The sequence below is a fragment of the Helianthus annuus genome, chromosome 8, assembly GCF_002127325.2.
Source record: "Helianthus annuus cultivar XRQ/B chromosome 8, HanXRQr2.0-SUNRISE, whole genome shotgun sequence".
Taxonomy (NCBI): Eukaryota; Viridiplantae; Streptophyta; class Magnoliopsida; order Asterales; family Asteraceae; genus Helianthus; species Helianthus annuus.
Genome location: NC_035440.2, coordinates 76,051,986 through 76,064,134, shown reverse-complemented (window position 1 = coordinate 76,064,134; position 12,149 = coordinate 76,051,986).

Below are 12,149 nucleotides of genomic sequence, written 5' to 3'. Positions count from 1 at the left end.
CCTCAGGTGTTTCCTGAAGATTTACCCGGTTTACCGCCTCACCGCCAAGTCGAATTCCAGATTGAGTTAGCTCCTGGAGCAGCACCAATAGCCCGCGCACCGTATCGTTTAGCTCCAACCGAACTGGAAGAACTGTCGAAGCAGCAACAAGAGCTCTTGGAAAAGGGCTTTATTCGTCCAAGCTCATCGCCTTGGGGAGCTCCAGTACTTTTCGTGAAAAAGAAGGATGGCACTTTCAGGATGTGCATCAACTACCGTGAACTGAACAAGGTGACGGTGAAGAACCGTTATCCTCTTCCGCGTATAGACGACTTATTCGACCAGTTGCAAGGGTCGAGTTACTACTCCAAGATAGGCCTGAGGTCAGGGTATCATCAGCTGAGAGTCCGGGATGAGGACGTCTCCAAAACCGCATTCAGAACTCGCTACGGTCATTACGAGTTTCTTGTTATGCCATTTGGGTTAACGAACGCGCCTGCTGTATTTATGGATCTGATGAACAGGGTGTGCAAGCCATACTTAGACAAGTTTGTGATTGTCTTCATCGACGACATTCTGATTTACTCCAAGAGTCAAGAGGAACACGAACAACACCTACGATTGATTTTGGAACTTCTTCGAAAGGAGCAATTGTACGCCAAGTTTTCCAAATGCGACTTCTGGCTTCGGGAAGTCCACTTCTTAGGCCATGTGGTGAACAGGGATGGGATTCATGTCGATCCATCCAAGGTAGATTCGATCAGGAACTGGCCTGCACCGCGTACACCAACGGAAATACGCCAATTCTTGGGTTTGGCGGGGTATTACAGACGATTCATCAAAGACTTTTCGAAGATCGCACAGCCGCTTACACTACTGACACAGAAGGGTGTCACCTACCGTTGGGGAGGTCCCCAGGCAACCGCTTTTCAGTACCTAAAGGATAGGCTTTGCAGCGCACCTATTCTCTCATTGCCAGAGGGCACGGATGATTTTGTGGTTTATTGTGACGCGTCGATACAGGGTCTTGGGTGTGTATTGATGCAACGGGATAAAGTTATTGCCTACGCTTCTCGTCAACTCAAGGTTCATCAACGGAACTATACGACGCACGATTTAGAGCTGGGAGCTGTTGTTTTCGCGCTTAAGATATGGCGACACTACCTGTACGGTACCAAGTGCACAATTTACACCGATCACAGGAGTCTCGAGCATATCCTTAAGCAAAAGGATTTGAACATGCGTCAACGAAGATGGGTTGAACTTCTGAACGATTATGAATGCGCCATCAAGTACCATCCAGGCAAGGCCAATGTTGTGGCTGATGCCCTCAGTCGGAAAGATACTACACCTAGGCGTGTACGAGCTTTGCAACTCACTATTCAGTCTAGTCTTCCTGCACAGATACGAACTGCTCAGATAGAAGCATTAAAACCCGAAAACGTCAAGGCTGAAGCCTTACGCGGCTCAAGGCAACGAATGGAACAAAAGGAAGACGGCGCCTACTATGTAACGGGGCGTATTTGGGTCCCACTTTATGGTGGTTTACGAGAGCTTGTGATGGACGAAGCACACAAGTCTCGCTACTCAGTACATCCAGGGTCGGATAAAATGTACCACGATCTCAAAACAACATACTGGTGGCCTAGCATGAAAGCCCACATCGCTATTTACGTCGGCAAGTGTTTGACATGTGCAAAAGTCAAAGTGGAGTATCGGGAACCAGCGAGCCTACTTCAGCAACCCAAGATACCGCAATGGAAATGGGAAGAAATTTCCATGGATTTTGTTACGGGCCTACCCAGATCCCAGCGTGGGAATGATACCATATGGGTGATTGTGGATCGACTCACCAAGTCTGCACACTTCCTGGCTATAAAGGAAACGGATAAGTTCTCCACCCTCGCAGACATTTATCTTAAAGAAGTTGTTTCGAGGCACGGGGTGCCCACCTCCATCATTTCGGATCGGGATGCACGATTCACGTCAGAGCTATGGCAAGAGATGCATAAATCTTTCGGCTCACGGTTAGACATGAGCACAGCATATCATCCTCAGACGGATGGACAGTCTGAGCGAACGATCCAGACTCTTGAAGACATGCTTCGGGCATGTGTTATTGATTTCGGCAACAGCTGGGAAAAACAACTCCCTTTGGTGGAGTTCTCATACAATAACAGTTATCACACCAGCATACAAGCCGCTCCATTCGAGGCATTGTACGGGCGTTAATGCCGGTCACCTCTCTGTTGGGCAGAGGTGGGGGATAGTCAGATCACGGGTCCAGAGATTGTAGTGGACGCCACGGAAAAGATTGCACAGATACGACAACGCATGGTGGCAGCACGCGACCGTCAGAAAGCCTACGCGGATAAGCGTAGGAATCCATTGGAATTTCAGGTCGGGGACCGGGTTTTACTTAAAGTCTCACCCTGGAAGGGTGTGGTACGTTTTGGCAAGCGGGGCAAACTAAATCCGCGGTACGTCGGACCGTTCGAAATCATTGAGAAAATAGGCAAAGTGGCCTACAAACTAAACCTACCAGCTGAACTCGGTGCAGTTCACAATGTATTTCACATGTCGAATCTGAAGAAGTGCCTGTCAGATGAGACCCTCATAGTTCCTTTTAAGGAACTCACTATCGACGAGCGGTTGCAGTTCGTCGAGGAGCCAGTTGAAATCACGGACCGGGATGTTAAGGTCCTCAAAAACAAGAGAATCCCTCTTGTTCGAGTTCGTTGGAACTCCCGTCGTGGCCCAGAGTACACCTGGGAACGCGAAGACCAGATGACAGAAAAGTATCCCCAGTTATTTGAAACCAATACAACCACTGCTGAGGCTGAAGCTACTGCCACGGAATTTCGAGACGAAATTCCAGATCAACGGGGGGAGGATGTGACACCCCAAGAAAACCAGTGAACGATGCAACCTATCTAGCTTCCTCAGTGGGTACGTACTAAATTTCGGGACGAAATTTCTTTTAAGTTGGGGATAATGTGACAACTCGAACTTTCAACTTTCACTTTCGCATTAAATGCACGTTGACTTTGACCGTTGACTTCGACTGTTTAGTTGTTGATTTGTTTGACTTGTAATGTACACGTTGTGATATATGAAAGTGTTTTGTGATTTCATGAGTATGTGGTTGGTTGTGTAAGTGTAACATGAGATTGTAACTGATTAAGCCCATTACGGAATTAAGCTCACTTAGGATTCGACGTATCAGGTGATTCGCCAATAGTGACTCGACGAAACACAAGTGTGTTTCGCCAAACCCGAACTCGACAAAACACATGTGTTACGCCGAGCCCAGTCTCGCCAAAGCCCACTACGGGCCCAAATCGGTAACTTGAATATATTATTGTGAACCGACTCATGTTTCACATCTTTTGGCAAATAAGAAAAACCCTAGAACACTCTCTGTGTAACGGCAACCTTGAGGCCCTAGATCAATCCCGTTCTTGCTCTCATCTATTGCGGTTAGTGTTTAATTCTTACATGATCGTTAGTTTGATATCCTTATAAACTGTTAATCAAAAAGTATGATCTGTTGATGTTATGCAATGCTAGACCTTATGTTGAATCCCTTGATGGTTGATGATAATGATCACTATGCATAATAATGAAAACCGTAAACACTACTCGAATTGTTTGGTGACATGGTGCTAAATCTGCAAATGTTTAGGGTTCAGGATGTTGTAGCCTTGATTGGATTATTGATTCATGATAGATTGATTTATGTGGTAAAACCGTAAATTGTGTGTGTAGACTGGTTGATGTATAGTAAAGATCCATTGATGTTAACGAAAGATTTTGCCTGATTTTGTATGATAATGATTCTGTGTGATGATGATGACTGATATTGTGCATGACGGCTGATTAGGGTTTCTGTGTTGATACTGTAACCGATCGGCATGATTGACGTAATTAATTGTTGACGAAACTGCCTGGTCCACGAAACTGAACTCATGACGAAACAGGATTTAGTTTCGCCAAGAGCTATTAACGAAACAGGATTTTGGTTTCGTCAAAGGGTCCAACGACGAAACAGATAGTGTTTCGCCAAAACATGTTTCGCCAAAATGTGTTTCGCCAAATGTATAATCTGTCCAGTAACTCAGCCTAATTCTGTTAAAGGTTAACTGAAATATTTAACTGCTGTTAAATGATGAACATGACTTGCATAATCTTGAATACGTGCAATGTGCTACTTGGTGATATGTCTATACGTGAACAAAATGAATACAAACTGATTGTGTATACGTGCATACCCTAGGACATGATTGATTTACTTCGAGCACATACTTAGCATACCGAGCAAACCCAAGGTGAGTTCACACAGCCAAGGCATGGGGTTCCCGGGTGGGAATGGGATTTGATGAATTATTGTGTATACTCAGATGGTAGAACCCAACGATAAGATACGACTAGACTAGTAACACTTATTGAACTGACCTTCGCACACCTGCCAAGGGTTGGCCGCGATATTATGACTGACTTCGCACACCTGCCTTAGGAAGGCCGCGAACTAAATTTACTAATCTTCGCACACCTGCCTGGGAGGCCGCGATACAAATTAAACCTAGTCTAGAATACTTGGGAAAAACATCCCCTAATATCTTCGCATACCTTCCTGGGAGGCCGCGATGAAAACTAATACGATACTTGACATAACGAACGAACATACTACTAACACTATACTATTACTGAACTATTAACTGTGAACTCGCTCAACTAGTTGTTGACTCTCTGCTGCATGCCTTGCATTACCTTAGGTACTTATGGAGCTTGCACTAGGAAGGAGCAGGTCGTTGTGGAACATGGATCGTGGATGCCATGTTAAACGTTTAAACAATCAAACTTAACATTACTTTGGGTTTACATTTACATACTTTGGATTTTCGTTATTACGCTTCCGCTATTGATACTATGTTTGGTTTAGAACATCAATTGTATTGAATTGGGTTTTACGAACTATCTTATTTATATTATGCTATGTTCAATATGATTGATGGCTTGATCCTGGTCATGTCACGCCTCCAAGCGGTGGTACTCCACGTGTGGATTTTGGGGGTGTGACACAACAGAGGTTCAAAACTCTGTTGCAAAGGAATTTGAGAAAAGGAAGAAAAGAGAAAAGATTAAAAACCTGTTTTGTGATTTTTGTGAAAAGAGGAATCATCTAACAAAAGATTGTTTTCATCTAAAGGCACATATTCTAAACAAAACAAATGTCATTGTTCCTGCTGAAAGCTGCACCATCTGTGGTAAAAATAACTACAAAACTAAGGAATGTATGTATCTCAAAAACTTTGATGAGAAGAAGAAAGAATACACTGTAAAAACAACCTTAAGTTCATCAGCATCATCTGTTAAATTCACCAAGAAACAACAACTGTTTGTCCCTGTCCAAACTGCTGTCACAAAACAGCTGAACCAAACATCTGTTCAAAGGGATGTACAGGTGACTGATGCACCTCCAGCCAATCATTTCAGAAGAGGCAAGGACAAAGCATCATACCAAAGGATTCCACATGTTTATGAGGCTTACAAAAAGCCCTATAAACCAAGAGTGAACATGCATCCTTTTGGTTATCAACAGATGATGGGTCAAGACCCCCAACAGTGGTCAGATAAAAACATTCTCAAAAATGTTCAAACCCCTGTGCTAACCACTGTCCATACATCTGCATCCATCCCAGACACTGTTGAGACCCCATCCAAAGCCCTGTTGGCTTTGGAGACCTTTATGAACTAATCCTTTTACTTCATGTGCAGGGAGCTTCTGCATGCTTAGATAGTCTTTGGTATGTAGATAGTGGAGGCTCCAGGCACATGACAGGATGTAAAGCCCTTCTTCAAGATTTCAAAATTCATGGAGGGGTGATATATCCTTTGGTAATAATAGTAAAGGAAAAGTTCTGGGGTCTGGTACAGTAAAGTCTGGAAATGTAAAATTTGAAAATGCCAATCTTATAGACAATCTAAAATTCAACCTCTTGAGTGTGTCTCAAATGAGTGATAAAGGGTTTGGCTCATTTTTCACTAAGGATTGTTGTAGGATTGTTGGACCAGAAATGGTTAATAATATTGAAGCAATAAGCAAGAAAGGCATAACTAAACTTATTGCTCAAAGAAGTGGCAATGTTTATGTTGTTGACATGTCAAAAGAATGCCCCAGAGCTGATGCCTGTCTGTTCTCAGCTGCCTCTAACAAAGAGATAGAACTTTGGCACAGAAGACTGGGGCACACTAATCTCAAAACCATCACTGAAATCTCAAAAAATGGCCTTGTGAGAGGCTTACCACAAAAAATGTTTTCATGTCCTGAGCATTGTGTTTCCTGTTTAAAAGGAAAACAACATAAAAGCTCTTTCAAAGCCATTGAAGAGTCTAAAACAACCCAGTGTTTGCAAATGTTGCACATGGATTTGTTTGGCCCAGTGCAAGTCATGAGTCTCAAAAAGAAGAGATATTGTTTGGTTATTGTTGATGACTTCTCTAGGTTTACATGGACCTTCTTTTTACACTCAAAAGATGAGACTGCAGGCATTTTGCAAGACTTTGTGACACAGGTTGAAAAGCAATTTGACCTTCCAGTAAAAGTCTTCAGGAGTGACAATGGCACAGAATTTAAAAATAAGGAGTTGGATGCCTTCTGTGTGAAGAATGGGATTGTAAGGCAGTACAGCATCCCTAGAACACCAGAGCAAAATGGGGTTGTTGAAATGAAGAATAGAACATTGATTGAGGCTGCCAGGACCATGCTTGCAGATTCCGGTTTGCCATTAACTTTTTGGGCAGAGGCAGTAAATACTGCTTGCTATCTCCAAAACAAAGTTTTAATCAACCCCAGGCACAAAAAGACTGCTTATGAAATTCTGTATAAAATAAAGCCATTAATCTCATATTTCAAAGTTTTTGGTTGCCCATGTTTCATTCTCAACTTAAAAGATTCTATCTCAAAGTTTGCAGACAAAATTGATATGGGATATCACCTGGGGTACTCAACCACTGCCAAGGCCAACAAAGTGTGTAACACACGGACCAAGGCAGTGGAGGAGACTTTAAATCTAAAGTTTAATGAACTTTCATCAATGAAAATCCCAGCAAACCCTGCAGAATTGTTTGATCTTAAAAAATTCGCTTTTGAAAATACTGCTGTCAAGACTAACAGTGCAGGTCCATCAGAAAATTCATCACCAGACTATGGGTATGAGATCATCATTCCTCAACAAAAGTCTGCCACAATGGGAAGAGCAGCAGATGTCCAAAACAGCTGTCAAAGCTCAACCACTACTACCTCAACAGTTGTTGACCAAAGTAGCCCACTAACCACTGCTTCCACATCATCAAACACTGCTGACAAAAGTCCTCAAACAGTGGATCAAAGTCAGCAGGTGTCCACATCCTTACCCCCTATGCCACCACCTTTTGAAGCCACTGCTGGGTCATCAAAGTCACCAGCAGTGGTTAGCTCAGATGATACACATCTGCAGCATTCACCACTCAATGCCATTATCCCATACCAAGGAGAGCTCATCTTCTTGAAATCTCATCCACCAGATCAAATCATTGGCAACATCAATGAAGGGGTGCTCATAAGAAAGCAATCCCAAAAAATTTGTCTTTTTGCTGGTTTTCTATCACTCCATCAGCCAGTCAAGTACCAAGAGGCACTGAAAGACAACAGCTGGGTAGATGCCATGCAAGAGGAGCTCCAACAGTTTAGAAGACAACAAGTATGGGAGCTTGTTCCATTGCCAGAGGGTATGAGCCCTATTGGCACAAAATGGGTCTTCAAAAATAAAACTGATGAAAGGGGTATTGTTGTCAAGAATAAAGCCAGGCTTGTAGTTCAAGGTTACAGACAAGAAGAGGGCATTGACTATGATGAAACATTTGCCCCTGTAGCAAGACTTGAAGCTATCAGACTCTTTCTGGCCTTTGCTGCCAACCACAACATCAAGGTGTATCAAATGGATATCAAATGTGCATTCCTCTATGGTAAGATTCAACAGGAGGTTTATGTTTGTCAACCTCTAGGTTTTGAGGATCCATTTAATCCAGATCATGTCTACAAGCTAAATAAAGCTTTGTATGGCTTGAAACAAGCACCAAGGGCCTGGTATGAAACTCTGTCCACCTTTTTCCTTTCCATTGGTTTCACTAGAGGTAAGATTGATAAAACACTGTTTTTAAAATGGAGAGGGAAGGATTTGATGATTGTCCAAATTGATGTGGATGACATCATTTTTGGAAGCACATGTAATAAAATGTGTGAAGAGTTCAGGCAACTCATGACAGCTGAGTTTGAAATGAGCGCAATGGGTGAACTCCAGTGCTTTCTTGGTCTCCAAGTAAGGCAGCTGCAAAATGGTACTTTCATCCATCAAGGCAAATATGCCAAAGAACTTTTAAAGAAATTTGATATGGATGATTATAAGCCATGTAGTACACCCATTGCAACCAAAAAATTGGTCATGTCTGAGGAAAAGGATGATTTGGTTGATCAGACCTTATATAGAAGCATTATTGGGTCTTTATTGTACCTAACTGCATCTAGACCTGATATCATGTTTGCAACATATGTCTGTGCAAGATCCCAATCAGCCCCTAGAAAGTCAAACCTTATTGCTGTAAAAAGGATATTCAGATACCTCAAAGGTGCTCCCACACTTGGTATCTGGTATCCAGCTGATGGTAAAATTGAGCTTTCAGGTTTCTCAGATAGTGACTTTGCTGGATGTGATAAAACAAGGAAGTCCACTTCAGGAGGGTGCCAATTCCTAGGCAATTGCTTAGTATCTTGGCAAAGCAAAAAGCAAGCAGCTGTTTCTACATCCACTACTGAGGCAGAATATATAGCTGCTGCAAGCTGTACAACCCAACTGCTCTGGCTTCAAAATCAGTTACTGGATTTTGGTATCACTGCCTTGAAGACACCACTCATGTTGGACAGCCAGGCAGCAGAAAATATCATCAAAAATCCAGTTTCCCACTCAACCACCAAACAGGTTTGATTTCTCTGCATCATGTTCCAACTAAAGATCAGCTGGCAGATGTGCTAACCAAAGCATTAGACACATCCACCTTTGAAAGCTTGATCTCTAGGATTGGCATGCTAAACATGGAATAGCAGGCAAAATCCTGTTTTTCTATGAATAAAAGCATTAAAATGTTTTCAGAAAATCAAAAATCCATACTTAAAAATAGCTAAAAATGAATTTTTCATGAAAAATCCTAAAAGTCTGCCATAACCACTGATGGGTTCAAAAGTCTGCTCTACTTCAAACGTCTGTCCACTACTCAAAGTCATCCCCTGTTCTCATTTTCCTCTGATAAGCACTGATGTTCAAAATCAGTGTTGTATCCACTACTGTGTTATCCACTGATAGTTAAAAGCATCCACTGTTCTCCATTACCGTTACAACTACTGTCTTCACCAGTTGTTTTCATAAAAAGTACTGTTCAAAAGTACTGTCCTTCACTTCACTAGGGGATGGCATGCGGACAGTACATAGTGGTCAGACCTTTTGTAACCGCTGCCACGTCAGCATTCACTTTTCCTCCATAAAACCCCCATGTCAAACCCCAAACAGGGATTCACTGTCGAATTGAATTCTTAAAAGTTCTCTTCTCAAAGCAGTTTCCATCACATTTCATCAAATTTCTTCACAATCTCATTTTCGATTCTCATCTTCAAAATGACAAAATCGAAATTATCCGCAAAATCTTCTAAAGGGGCCTCTCAAAAGGCTACCCCTACAGAAATCCCACACAAACCGTCTCATAATCTTCTGGGTCTTCTCACAAAACCCGGCAACATCGATACATTTGATTCCATCCTCGATATGCTCAACGCATCAAAGTACAAAACTTTGTTAACCGTTGATGCACCCATTTACCTGCAAACTCAGAGAGAGTTTTGGAAAAATTGTACCCTTGAAAAACAAGGTGAAGAAGTCATAGCCATTAACTCTACTCTGCAGAAAAAGGCAGTCCGCATCACACCGCAATCTTTATCCGAGGTCTTTTAGCTCGATGATCAAGAAGGTAAAGATTCTTTCCCTAAAAACGAGTTAAAAATTGACTTCATTGAGAGAGGGTATGCAGACACAATGATGAAGAGGGATACCTTCAAAAAGGTTTCTTCCCTCCTGCAACACGATTTTTATTCCACACCCTCCTCATGTGTGTTTCAAATAAAACCACTTCTTTTAATGAAATACCATTGAAGATTCAAAATCTGGGATATGCTATACTTCAAGAAGAAAATTTCAATTATTCCCAGGTAATCTTCAATGATTTGGTTAAAAATGTTGAAACAAAATCATTTTTACTGTTTCCAAGATTTTTAAGTTATTATTTTGAGAAAAAAATTCAGTAAGGATGACATTGCGGTAATAAACCAAGGTGACTCTTTTCAGATAAACAGCTTAACTGCTGAAACATTTACAAGAATGTCAACACCTTGCATAACACAAGCAGAGGTGCCTGAGCAGACTTTAGCAGCAAACACTGCTCCTCAGGTATTGCTGCTGAGCCCACTGCTCAAGGTGATCAAGGTAGCCAACCAACTGCCTTGAAACCCACACCTAAAATCACCAAAAAGCCACAGAAAAAGAAAAATCAAAAACCCCCCAAACCCACCAAAAAGGCAACTCTGGAGGATGAGATACCAGAGCAACTGCCTGTGACAACACAAAAGTCACGACAAACCACTGCTGCTACTTCCTTACAGCAGTTGGTAAAAATATCTCAAACCCTAGCCGAAAATCCTCCTGTCTCTTCACAAAAAGAACAGGTTGTACAACAAGGGTCACCACATCATGATGCTCTGGAAGCACTTGTTTCCATCATCCACAGCCCAATACCCGGGGCAACTCATCTTTCTACACCCAAACTCACATCCCCAATTCCTCCAAACACCAAACTACTGTTGGATGCAATTGATCTGAACCTGGCACAAACCAGTCCTTCTCAATCACCTGTCCATGAGAATATACCTCACCAACAGACTGGGCCTGATGTATTAATCTTTGCTAACCCACCAACACAACTTGAGGAGGTTACACCCCTTGAGTTACACGTAACTCTTGGTGGTAATCCAAGTGAAGCAGCCACTACAAGTGTTGAACCTACAGGTCTACATTTGGACAGTGGTTACATCAATAAGACTTCCTTGGAGGCAATTCCTTCCATAACACCTCTGTTATCTGCTAGTGAGTTTGTATTAACCACTGGTTCCATCAAAAGATTATCAAGTGTTGAAGGAAGAAGACCCCAGTACCAAGAAAAAGGGGCATCAGTTGTTGATGTTTGGAGTACACTCCCTACCTCAACATCTGATAAAACCACTGCTAGTGGGAAATCAGATGATCCCATTAAATTGGGTGATGGTTTAAAGTACCAGGAATTGACGGCAAGAGTTGAAAAGCTGGATACATCTGTTGTAGAAATCAAAGACATGCTGCAACAGTTGTTAACAGTTCAAATGGTACCATCCACTGCTGTTCCACCTCAAGCACCTGCTCCACCACCAGCAGATGTTACAAATGAGCTCTGGAATCTTTTTCAACCATTTCTCCACCAACAACAACAGATGGCTGAGCTACAGCATGAAAAACATGTTCAAGAGCTTAGAGAAACAATGGAGTCTAGTTTCAAAACCACACAAGCAGACATCAAGGCTCTAAAATCACATCTGTTGGCAACCACTGGCACTGCTCCTCCAACAGTTCTGTTTATTGATGAAATCCCCACAGATAATGCCAAAAAGGGGGAGAAAATTAAGGAGTGGACAAAGAAAGGGATTGATAATGGATTGTATCTTGATCCAGAAAGGGATGCAATGCTCAGAAATATTCCCTTGCCAGATGGTAGCAAGAAGGTTGATGTTACCCAGAATGCACTTGATGATGGTGTCATAAGTGTAAAAAGGGATAGAGCGGCAAAGGATTTATCAAGGTGGAATGAGGAGAAGAGAGCTTTCATGGAGCTGAATGCGCAGGGTTGTTCTGGTGAAAAGGATGATCAAAATCCTGTTCCAAAAAGAAATCTTACTAGAAAAGTAAGGAAACCCAAGTCCACACCATCCAGTCTTCCAAAGCATACTTCAAAACCACTGTCCAAAAGCCACCAACATCAAACCTCCACCCAAACAGCTG